The sequence below is a fragment of the Phoca vitulina genome, unplaced genomic scaffold (genome assembly GCF_004348235.1).
Source record: "Phoca vitulina isolate PV1807 unplaced genomic scaffold, GSC_HSeal_1.0 scaffold60, whole genome shotgun sequence".
NCBI classification, from domain to species: Eukaryota; Metazoa; Chordata; class Mammalia; order Carnivora; family Phocidae; genus Phoca; species Phoca vitulina.
The window spans coordinates 7,102,895-7,115,266 of record NW_022589763.1 but is presented as its reverse complement, the minus strand read 5'-3'; the positions used below and the strand labels follow the sequence as shown (position 1 = coordinate 7,115,266).

General features: G+C 41.8%; 1 non-coding gene across 1 annotated transcript; it reads left to right on the top strand.

Moving 5' to 3' along the window:
• Window positions 1–8,627: 8,627 nt before the first annotated feature.
• LOC116623784 lies at window positions 8,628–8,731 on the top strand. Its single transcript, XR_004297761.1, has one exon. It is a non-coding gene; the product is annotated as a U6 spliceosomal RNA (small nuclear RNA).
• The last annotated feature ends 3,641 nt before the right edge of the window (window positions 8,732–12,372 follow it).

Below are 12,372 nucleotides of genomic sequence, written 5' to 3'. Positions count from 1 at the left end.
ATCTAATTGTGTACGTATGGGAGCCCATAGAGATAGGAGACTCCAAGAAGTGAGCCAAGCTAGCAGCTTTTACACCTTTTAGACAGAGAAACCATGAATCTGTGAAGAGTTGACAGAAGTTGGGGCTCGGGGTAGCGAAGTAGCGAAGAAGTAGCCGGTTTGCTTACACAGCCTTCTCGGCCTTGACGTCCCCATCGCTGGCAAGAAGGCCGTCTCCCTTCCTCCCGGGACAGGACGGGGACCTTCACGGGGGACACTTATGTCCTGCTTCCAGGGCACAAAGGAGGTCAGAGAGTCCTTGCGCCCGCTGCTTCTCATGTAACTAAGTTCCAAACCGTCAATAGGCCGAAGTGGCCCGTTTGGGGGCAGCCTGCCGTGCAGCCCATCGTGAGCAAGGATGCAGGTCCCTGAGTCTGCTTGACACGAACCGCAAACCCGCGCGGAGCCGGTGTCCGTCCCGTGCCGGCACGGGGAGCACGCTGGCTCTCGTCTCTCCCCCAAGAAGCCCGGGGGCACCGTCCTGCTCATCTCCCGTGTGCACCGACCCGTCCTTAACCCTGCGGGAGGGACGAACTGGCCCCCCTCTTGCATCTGCATCACCCCTTCTGGCCTCGGAGTGCCCCTGCCCCACGCCGAGATGCGCCCCGGCTCCTTCCAGTGTCTCACGCACGCTGGGCTAACTGGGCCCCCTTTCTAGGCAGTGAGCTTGACAGATACGGTGTGCGCAGTGTCACAGGGACCTTAAAATACAGGGGAGGTGGGAGAGAGAATATTCCGGCAGATGAAACGTCCTTAGCTGTTAGAATCGTAGAGGGCTGGCCATGGAAGGTATCCCAGAGATTCCCGGGGCTGAGAGTCTCATCTCACAAACTAGGAGACCGGATGGAGGGAGAGGCCGAGAAAGGTCCGGGAGCACACAGGGAGATAACCGGTGAGACAGAGTCCTCCCCACACCAGTGTTCCCTTTCGTCACATTCCTGTCCTTCAGATCCAGGGTGGAGACCTCTTGAATCTCCATCATTCTACAACCCGAGAATTTTCCCAAGCTTTATGGCTGCCTCCGAAAGAAATCCTTCCCTCTTTTTAATCTTTTATATATTTATAAAATATTTATAAACCTTCTATATATTTGGCTTTCCAAAACTCTGCTGAAATCCTGGAGAAGGATCATGTTACGATGCAGGCCACAGCTGCTGGGAATGGCAGAGGTTTAAAGTGGGAGACATGCTGAGCGAAGTCCATCTTTTGTTGAGGTGGTTTTGGCTCAACCTTTGGACTCACAACATGTCATGCTTCTGTGCCCAAAGCTAGCGTTGGGCCATTAAAAAAAAAAAAAAGAGGGCCCTCTCAGATTGGACAGCATTTCAAATTTCCATAATGGGGGTCATTACACACTTTTAAGATTCGGGTAGTCCCACTGACTCCTGGTTGGCTATTTAAAAACACAAAGGGTTGGCAGAGTTTAGGTGAATTGCTCATATTTGGGGTTTTTATGTATAATTTTTAGACATAGGAAAGACAAAATAAGGTGCAAACCCCCTTTCATAAAAGGCCCATCTGCTGCAAGGAAAAATATTGTTATCATGTGTGAAATTCAACTACATGTTAAAGGGAAAATCAGAGCATAATCTAAAAGTAAAAAACATCACATGTTTCCTTAAATTCCATCTCTTATTCTGTCTCCTCCAGTTCATTCTGGTCTAAGATACACATAGCAGGCTTCAGCTCTCTGCAACCGTGGCCCCAAATTTAGCATTTGTTTTTAATCACGGAAGACTTGATTTTCATTCATTTAAAGCCGAGGGTAACCACGAACTTATGTGGGAGTTCAGAACGAGGCTAGAGATGTCCTAGGCCCGCCCCCTTGAGAATCTGATTGGTCTGGGCTTTGGGCTCCTGGTGAATAGCTTTCACCTGCCCAGTGGCCCCTGGTTGACGCTGACTCATTCTGCCAGTGAGCTCTGGGAGGGCACCCAAGTCAGCTAATGGGGCGCCTTCACTGTGACATCTCGGAGGCCTCTGCCCACTGGATGTTTCCAGTGCTAAAAGGTCTCTGCCTCATGGCCGGATTGACTTTTTTGACCCTCCCTATGAGGAGGTGGAGCAATGACTTATGGCCACGGGGATCTGAAAGGACAGTGACTTACAAATCACCAAGTTAAGGGATTTGTCAGGGTTCGTCAATGCAGTCTGCATTTAAGGTCATCTTCACAATATAATTAATGTTGAGGAGCTGTTGTCCTTCTCGATGAAATGCCAAGAGTCTAGGGAGATGCTCTGGGCAGGCTTTTATCTTAGGAAAAAGAAAACATGTAGCATTATATGGTGTCGCCATTTATCAGATGGTTCAAAACAGGAAGTTCAGTCCCAGCCATCCGGGTCCAACAAGTCCAAAGGTCTGTTGATTCAACGATTTTTCTTTTTTCTCGTGTGTATTAATTACTGAGAAAACTCAAAGAACATTAATGCTGTGTATGTCTCTTAAATCATTATAAGATATATTCCTGTGTTTGCATTACGGAAAGAATTCCAGGAAATGAACATTACCATGACTTTGTCCCCTACGTGTCCCATCCCAAACCTACTCCCTTTCCTAAGGTTTCTCAATCTTAGCACTACACTGATATTTAGAACCAGATAATTCTTTCCTCTAATAGCCTGTCCTGTGCATTGTAGAATGTTCATTAACGTCCTTGGCTTCTACCCACTAGAATGCCAATAACACCTCCCCAGACGTGAAAACCAAAAATGTCTCCAGATATTGCCAAATGCCCCCTAGGAGCCGAAATTGCCCCTGGTTGAGAACCACTGCTCTAGAGGTAAATCTTATGCTGAATTTTGTATCATTTCTTGCTTATAGTTTTTAATCACCTATATTTGTATAAATGTTATTTAGTTTTGCTAAATATTAAAATTTTTATGATTCTTATATAGTGTAACATTGTGTGTCAACTATACTTTAATTAAAAAATTCTTATAAACCTAATTGTTAAGAAAAAATATATACAAAAACAAGGCAAAAGGATCCATTAAATCTATTGGTCAAATGGTAGACAACTGATATCTCTATAATATTGAACATTGTGGTTTAAAATATGTGGCCAAAAACTCTTTGGCATTCCCTTCAAAAGATAGAAATGAATTCTCCTCTTGAGTGTGGGCTTGACTTAGTGACTTGTTTCCAATAAATAGAAAAAAGCAGAAGTGACAGTGCATGACTTCAGAGACTCCCTCTTTTCGATCTCTCACTCTGGGGGAGGCCAGCTGCCGGGTTGCCATGTGGAAAGACCCATGTGGTGAGGAAATGAGGCCTTCAGCCAATAGCCATGTGAATGAACTTGGAAGAGGGTCTTCCAGCCCCAGTCAAGCTCTCAGATCACTGCATCCCCAGCTGACTTCTTGACTGCAACCTCACGAAGCCTTCAAGCCAGAACCACCCAGCTAAGCTGCGCCTGCAGACCTGACCTACAGGAACCGTGAGATACAAACCTTTGTCATTTGGCACCACGAAGTGTGGGGTAATTGGTTGTGTAGCAAGAGATAACTGATACATGTGTTCATTTCTATGATTATGGTATGACTCTCCATTTTAGTAATCTTCAATGACATTCAACAAATCTTTGTAATTATTTCCAGAAAACTCGGTGGAAATTATTCCTGAATACTTTAAATTTTTGATGCTGTTGTAATATTTTCTTTTCTTCCCTTTTCTGTTTGTGACTAGCGAAATGAGACAGTTGATTTTGTGTGTTTATTTCTTTTAATTTTTTTTAAGTGATCTGTACAACTCAACGGGGGTCTCAAACTCACAACCCCAAGATCGAGAGTCGCATGCTCCATCAAGTGAGCCAGCCAGATGCCTCTGTGTGTTTATTTTGTATTCAGCAATTCCAAACATTTATCCATAACGATCTGGAGTTTTCTACATAGATAACAATATTATATGTGAATAATAAGAGTTCTTTTTTCTTCCCTTTCAATTCCTATGATAATTTTGCTGGCTAGTATCTCTAATACATGATGAATAGAACTACTGACAGCAAGAAACTTTCTTTTTTTTTTTTTTAAAGATTTTATTCATTTATTTGACAGAGGGAGAGAGAGAGCACAAGTAGGCAGACAGGCAGGCAGTGGGAGAGGGAGAAGCAGGCTCCCCACCGAGCACAGAGCCTGATGTGGAGCTCGATCCCAGGACGCTGGGATCATGACCTGAGCCAAAGGCAGACGCTTAACCGGCTGAGACACCCAGGCGCCCCAGCAAGAAACTTTCTTACATGTGATTTTAAAAGGAATACATTTAACATATCATCATGTGTGAAATTTGCTATAATCTCTATAAATATTCTTTACAAAACATTAAGGAAATTTTGTTCTAATCCTTGTTTACCAAGATTTTTTACTATGAATACTGAATTTTATTAAAAAGGCTTTTTATGCATCTGTTGACATGATCATGTAATACTTCTCCTTCAACCTCTTATTTAATAACATTAATTGATTTTTCCCTTATTAAAAAATCTTACATGCCTAATCTAGGCATTCATTTCTAAACCAATTTGGTCTCAATTTTGGAAGCAAAAATGAGGGTTTAAGACTTAATACCTCTCCCCAAAAACGTGGCTAACCCCTCCAATATGATTGTAACTTTTAGCAAGCAGAGAAGTAGAAATGAATTTTGGTTTTAAATGTACTCGTAAAACAATTGTATTTATTATTGACAACTCTGATTTACTTTTAAAGGGAATTTGCTCTAACTATAAGACATTCCACAAAACTAGGAAGACAGTAAAAAGATCAGTGGTTTCTGGGGGCTAGTGAGAGAGGGAGGGATAATAGTTGGAGCACAGGAGATCTTTAGGGCAGTGAAACTAGTCTGTATGTTATTATAAAGTTGGATACATGTCATTATATATTTGTCAAAATCATAGCATGTACAACACCAAGCTTGAACCCTAATGTAAACTATGGACTCTGGGTGATAATGATGTGTCAGTGTAGATTCATGAGTTATAACAAATGTCCCACTCTGTGTGGGGGGGTGTGGAAGCAGGGAGATATGGGAACTCTCTGTACTTTCCACCCAATTTGGCTGTGAACCTAAAACTGCTCTAAAAATTTAAGTAGTTCTTTTAAAAAAAAAAAAACAAAAGGGAGGGGGATTTGGTTCTTGTTTCATGTTAGAACTGCATATTGGAGTGATTAATGGACCCTTGGTTTATCCCCAGAATCGATGCACACTGAAACATGCTTGAAATGTACTTTTATACTTTTTGATTTTGCAAAGGATGGAATGGGATAGAGGGGAAGGGGAAGGAAAGAGAGAAATGTAAACCATTTTGAATATTACATTTCTAATTCGCAACTTTTAACACCACATTATTGGAAAATATTTATGATTGCAAAAGCCTGCTATGGGTGAGGATTGTTTTGATTTGATTTGTTTTGCTTTGTTTTTCAAGAAACCAGAAACAGTTGTAAATAACAACCCACTCAATGCCACAGATGAGTTAATGTTGCCAGATCTTGTGATACTGTGTGCTTGAAATTATACCTTGGGATTGCAATCATCATGTGAGCCTTTCTGATATATCTCTCTGTTGCTTTTTCTCTATCTGAATCCACAATTTACTGGAGTCTCCCTTGTTCATTTATTGAGTGGGTCATACATGTAAAGCACCATGCTAAATGCTGCGTTCAGCCCTTCCAGAATAAACTAGAAGACCTCCTCCGAGGTTTAACAAGCTATGCTGTCATCTGAAGAATGTTTCACTCACAGTCTCAAGTCAGACTATCTGGCAATGCTAACAACAATGGTAGATTATGCTTTTTATGTAGCTATTACTTATGAAAACAAGAAGAATATAGCTTTCTTGTGAGGTAATACATACGAATTTTTTTCTCCTAGAGGAAAAATATGAAAGACCTATTTTTAAAGACATGTTGGCTCAAAGGAGAATGAATTATTCATTTTTTTTTTTTTTTAGAAACCCAGCTAGATTAAAAGTAACTTCTTTCTGGTTTAAGATTGGGAACATAGTTTTGTTATCCTGTTGTGCAATTTACTGCTTGAGGATTCCAGAAGTTTCATGAAGGTGTCACAATGGTTGTTGTCTCCTTTCCAGCTGAATCAAAAAGACTTTTGGTTAAAAACAAAACAATAACAAACAAAAAACCCAAAACTCTGAAACAGAAACCTTGTTTGTCCAGTTTGAAAGTTAGTCAAAGTGGGACACCTGGGTGGCTCAGTCCGTTACGCATCTGCTTTCGTTCAGGTCATGATCCCAGAGTCCCAAGATCGAGCCCCATGTTGGGCTCCCTGCCCAGTGTGGAGTCTGATTCTCCATCTCCCTCTGCCCCTCCCGCTGCTCCTTCTCTCTCTCTCTTGCTCACTCTCTCTCTCAAATAAATAAAATCTTAAAAAAAAAAAAGAAAGTTCAAAGTGCTTTCATGGGACAGCTGTAAAGTGCTGTCCTTGGGCTGCCCAAATGTCTATACCCAGGGCTTTTTCTACACCACTACACTGAAGCAGTAAAACCCTAGTGACCTCATAGAGTTTTCCAGGGAGTGTTTGGTGTCTATGTCCATTGAGGCTTCCCTTCACACTATTAGGTAAATACTATATTGTAGATAAAGAAAGGACAGAAACTAAGTATGGTAAATTTAAGATTGTTTCATTCTTTTCTGGCACATTTGCTTGAGCGTAAAGAAACTGACCAAAAAACAATGTAAAATGGTTGGTACATTTTCACCACAATTTTTATAAAGTAGAACCAAAAAGAAACAACGTTCTTTGTCAAGGAAAAATGTCCTTATCAAAGTGCATCTCGAGAGGTGTGGGAGAAAGAACATGTGATTTGGTGGTAGACATTCCAAGGTTTGTTAAAACACATTGGACCTCAGTTGCCTTATCTGAGTATTAGGTATAACAAGGACTTCTTTGAGAGACAGAATTAAATAAAATAGCTTATATGAAACTAGTATGGTGTTTGCCTTACAACAGATGTTTTACAAATGTTAATTTTGGAAAGAATAAAATATCCACAAGAAACACCTACTCTCATTCCCATTGCCATTGGGAGAGGAGGCAGGGGAAAATCTGGGCTGTCTTGGATTTTTAACTTTAATACCACTGTACCCAGTTAGTCTATGTCAAGTTTCCTCAAAGCAATAAGGACTTGCTGCATTTATTGGAGCCTTTTCCGTGGCAAGTGAGAGAACCTCAACACCATCATAGTTAAGTAAAAAGGAGATAACTGGCTCACATAACTGGAAGGTCCATGGATGCTTCTGGCTTTAGGCACTTGGTCTCAAAAGTGGTCAGTGCTTTGCCTCCCCATCTCTCAGCTCTGATGAGTTCTGTTAGCCCCTGTTAAAGAATTATTCTGACACTTGTAAAAGTGTCAGAATGCAATGGGGTCAACACTATCATAATCGGGGAGAGAGATTGGGCTCAATTCCAAATACAAGGACAGTGGGGATTTATAGCCAAAGAGCAGGATGAGGGGGGCAGTGGATGGAAAACTACTCAGAGAAGACATCAAGGGTAGAGGGATTCTTGCTAAAGGCAGGCCAAGGACTTAAACATCAACATGGGGGATAAGGAACTTGATCAGATACCAGGTGGGGGCAGGGATTCTCCATAAACCAACTTAGCAGGATTCTTGCTAAACCTGGGCTGTGCAGGCCCAGCAAGGACAGGATGGACATGGAAGGCCAAAGTTGAGGCCTAGTCGAGAAGAGGGCTCAGGGGAGCCTAACTACAGTTCGCTCAAGAGAGAATTTCTGTCACCCTCTAAGTGCTGGTCAAGATTTACGTCCTTCTGTTCTAGCAAGCTCAAGGGCAAGCGTTGCTCTTTCTGAAGATCTCTGTTTGAAAATGACTCTGATTGGTCTGGTATGGTCCCCATGCTCACCTTGAAACCAATCACCATGTCTAGTGTAATGTACCATGATTGGTCAAACTTGGCTTATGCTTCCTCCCCTGTGAGGGACCAGATAGAAGAGAAGAGAAGATTCTCAAAGGAACCAGAAAAAGGAAGATGGACAAAAATGTCAGGCACTCAAAATTTGTGGCTACCGATCTATTTGTGGCAGTCTATCACAGTCATAATATACATTTTCTAAAAGACTTTAAATGTGTAATAGCAAATACAAATAGTGATGATAGAAAGTATCTTAAATGTGGTTCACCCATCCAGACTACTTGATGGAATACGCTTTGAATTACTGTGTTTATTTTCCTTACTTCCCAGAATGCCCCAGTAAAAACCCAGCTGCTCTGCTTGCTCTCCCCAGCCAGGCAACTCTTCCATCTGCATGTGATGGGCCCCTCTCACCTGCCAGCTCTCATGGTGAAAGCCCTGCTGGTCCTCCAAGGCCTCATTAAATGGGGGGACTTTAACATTAAAAGTAGTTAGTGTGGGGTGCCTGGGTGGCTCAGTTGGTTAAGCGACTGCCTGCAGCTCAGGTCATGATCCTGGAGTCCCAGGATCGAGTCCCGCATCAGGCTCCCCGCTCAGCGGGGAGTCTGCTTCTCCCTCTGACCCTCCCCCATCTCACGCTCTCTCTATCTCATTCTCTCTCTCTCAAATAAATTAAAAAAAAAAATCTTAAAAGCAATTAGTGTGGTGCTCACTTTGGCAGCACATATACTAAAATTGGAATGATACAGAGATTAGCATGGCCCCTGCGCAAGGATAACATGCAAATTTGTGAAGCGGTCCATATTAAAAAAAAAAAGTAGTGTGGAGAGAGTCCCTGGAGATGACAAAAGAACAGGTATCTTCTTAATATATCTACAGATGGTCATATAAGCGAACCCTTTAATAAATAACCATTCACTTTAAGGTAAAGCTTTGAAAAAAGACAAGAGCTAAAGGGTTATATGCTCAGAAGGCATTCCTAAGAAATGGAAACCAATAGATTAGTTCATTGAGCAAATTTTATTTGAATTCCAGCTATAATCATGGAACTGCATTGAAGCCAAGGTGTACACCATATTACAGTAGACACGCTTCTTAAGGAACTCACAGTCTAAGGGGTTGTGAGGTTGTGAATGATGAGGAGGTATGAGACGTGCACCGTATCAATTAAAAAAGCAATGTGGTACAGATGACCATCTGTAGGTATATTAAAAGGATAGTTTAAGGCACTTTTTGTTAATCCTTTGAAACTCTGTCTTATCACAGAGCAAGCATTCTACTGGGAATCAGAGGACATGGCTTCTAGAATCAGTGTTGTCACCCATGGTGTGTTGGACCTGATAAAATTTAATGCCTCAGTCTTCTTATCCGCAATTTGTGGGATACCTCTGAGGCTTTTTATGGATCTAAAACAATGCTATGGTTTCTTATTGTTCCCCATGTACCTGTCCCTTTACCATCTTAGGGACTCTCCCCACACTAATTACTTTTAATGTTGTAGGTCCCCAAAACTGCCTAGTTCCTTCCTGAAGTAATAATAAAAATTTATATCTGTATTTCACTACTTTATTAAGAGCCTTCACACGAATTGCATTTGATTTTTATAACAGTGCTTCCTGATAGATATTATTTACACCATTTTAATGATGAAGATACTGAGGTTCAGGGATGTTCCATGACCAGGAAGTAGAATGTCGTGTGTTGGACCCACATAATTCGACTCCAAGTACGGTGCTCCTTTCTCTACAATGTCAGGGAAGGACCTAGGAGGATATTTTGTGTGTGTGTTTTTGTACAAGATGAACAAGAATATAAATTAGTATTTGAAGATTCATTACAAGACTTTGGCCTAATCTTCAGAGATGGTAAGTAGGACTTGGAGATCACATGGCCTCAGTTCTCATGGTGACTTGGACTAAGAGCTGGTCTCTGGAAGTTAACAGGAGATGATGTGTAGACCCTCTTAGCCTACATTTGGTTGTATTTTAAATGAAATTAGAGCTAATGTGCAAATATGCCGAAGGTCAAACAACAGTGCTCTCTAAGGACCAGGCAAGCAGGAGGACACTCATGAACAGACACACAGGTCCATTTATGATGAACGTGGAATGCTGATCCAATACCTAAGAGCATTTTCCTTTAAGCCAGCACCCCTACTCCACCTCTCCTCCCTCCATCTCAAGCCTCTTTCTCTCCTCCCCCGGCAGCCTATCTGAATGGCAGCCTATCTGAACAGAAGCCTGGCAAATTCTCTCAGAATTGCCCTCCATGGGAGCAGTCCCCTAGGGATTATCAGTTCATTTTCCTGGGGCTTTGAACCCACTCATCCAACAGGCCCTACCCCTTTGTCCTCCCGATGCTTTGAGGCCATTTTATCCTCATCATTGTTATTGACGACCCCTGGGATTTGAGTTGAATACGACCTAAGACTACAAACCCAGCCCTGATGCTAACCAGCAAAGCCCCCACTCACCACTGTTCACTGTCACCCAACTGCTGTGACCTTCCAGCTATTTCTTTCAAATCAATATGCTTAATATGGGCCAGTGGTGTGATGTTCTGAGAGAGCGCTTTTCTCAGTAGGTTAAAAAGGGAAAGGCAATGAGGAGAGGTCACCACCATCTGTGAAGAATAACTGAGAAAATAAATTTAGTAACAAATGTACACACCAGGAATGACCATTAAGCCATTTCAGCTATAAGAACTGAGCCAACTTGAAAATGAAATGAAATAAAAATGAAATAAAGGGGAGAGTGACGAAAGCGAACTAGGTTTCAAGTATCTCATGTTCAGATGCATCATATTTTCAAAATTCCACTGGTTAGCTCTCATTCCAATCTGATCTTGCACATGCCTCTAAAAAATATGAGGGAAATTTGAATCACCCAAATATCTACAAATGTGTCAGCCAAATGAAAGAACTCCATAATCTGTGTTGTGTTTGCGTGAGTGTGCGCATGCGCACGCGCATGTGTGTGTGTGTGTGTATGTGTTGGGAATGAGGAGTTCCTCACGTTTACCACCTCTCTCAACAGTGCAACTAACTAGTTTTTTCATCTTGAACAAGTTACTTACTCTTTCTGATCCTTACTTGCCCCATATGCAAAATGAACGTAGTTATACAGCCTTCAGAAAGTTCTGGAAAGTAATAAATGAGATATGTGTGGAAAATACCCAATCCAATTCCAAGCAAAATGGGTGACCACTTAATTTTTATTGCTATTATGGAAAGTTCTATATGTCACTATCTAGATGACTGTAATATCTAGAATCAAGTTCTGCATGTCAATATTTGAATATCTGCATGTCGATACTTAGATATCTGCAGGTCAGTAGGGAGAACCAAGGATGTTGCCACCATTTTTCCTCCCAGGTACCTGAACAGGGATTTCTTAGTTAATAAATTGCAGGTCAAGAAATTAGGAAAATATAGTATATAACAACTCTGCTTTCTGGACTACATATTTCTTTCAGCTGGAGAACCAAGGCCCACATGATGTTAAAACAGCTATAGTAAGTGCTAAGTGCTAAAGAAGATACATGTTTTTGCATCAAGTATATGGACCATTAATACATATATAGATATAGTTTTAATTGGCAAATATGTTCAAATACCTTACATTTTAATATGCTGCTCCTGTGTCAGGATTGCATATGGTAGGCTGAATAATGACCCTAAAGATAATCCACACCCTAATCTTTTGAACCTCTATCTTACCCTACATGGCAAAAGGGATTTTGTAGATGTGATGAAGAAGTTAAGGGTCTTGACACTTAACATGGGGAGATTTATCCTGGATTATAATCACGAGGGTCCTTGCTCAGTGGGAGGAGTGGGGGGGGGAGGTATGAGGATAGAATCAGAGTTCAGAGAGGAAGGAAGATGGAGGAAGGGGCCATGAGCCAAGGAATGTGAGCCACCTCTAGAAGCCGGGAAAGGTGAAGAAATAAAATCTCCCATACGGCCTCCAGAAGGAATGCAGCCCTGTGGACCTATTTCTAGACTTCTGACCTCCAGAACTAGAAGATAATAAATCTGTGTTGTATTGAGCCACTAAGACAATGGTATTTGTTACAGCAGCATTAAGAAACTCATACACTGCCAAAAGGTGCTAAGACTCAGGACCTCTCACTAAGAAACAGGAAGTGCCACGCCTCGCCTTCTGGACAACCGGAGGAAGTCTCTTGCCCATTCATACCTTGACAGTTTGAAAGCTGGGGTAATGTCCTGGGGAGATACCTAGCCAACACGACCACAGCACTACCCTCCGTCATTATTTTTACCATACTATATGCAAATAAAGTTATTTTGAACCCAAGACTCCATGTAAATATGACCTGGTCGATTGGCATCTGCAAAACCTCTTGTTTGCAATTCAGATGAGCTGTTTAACAGAGCAGATCTCCTCACAATGTATGAGAAACACAGGGACAATAGGGATCAGCACCT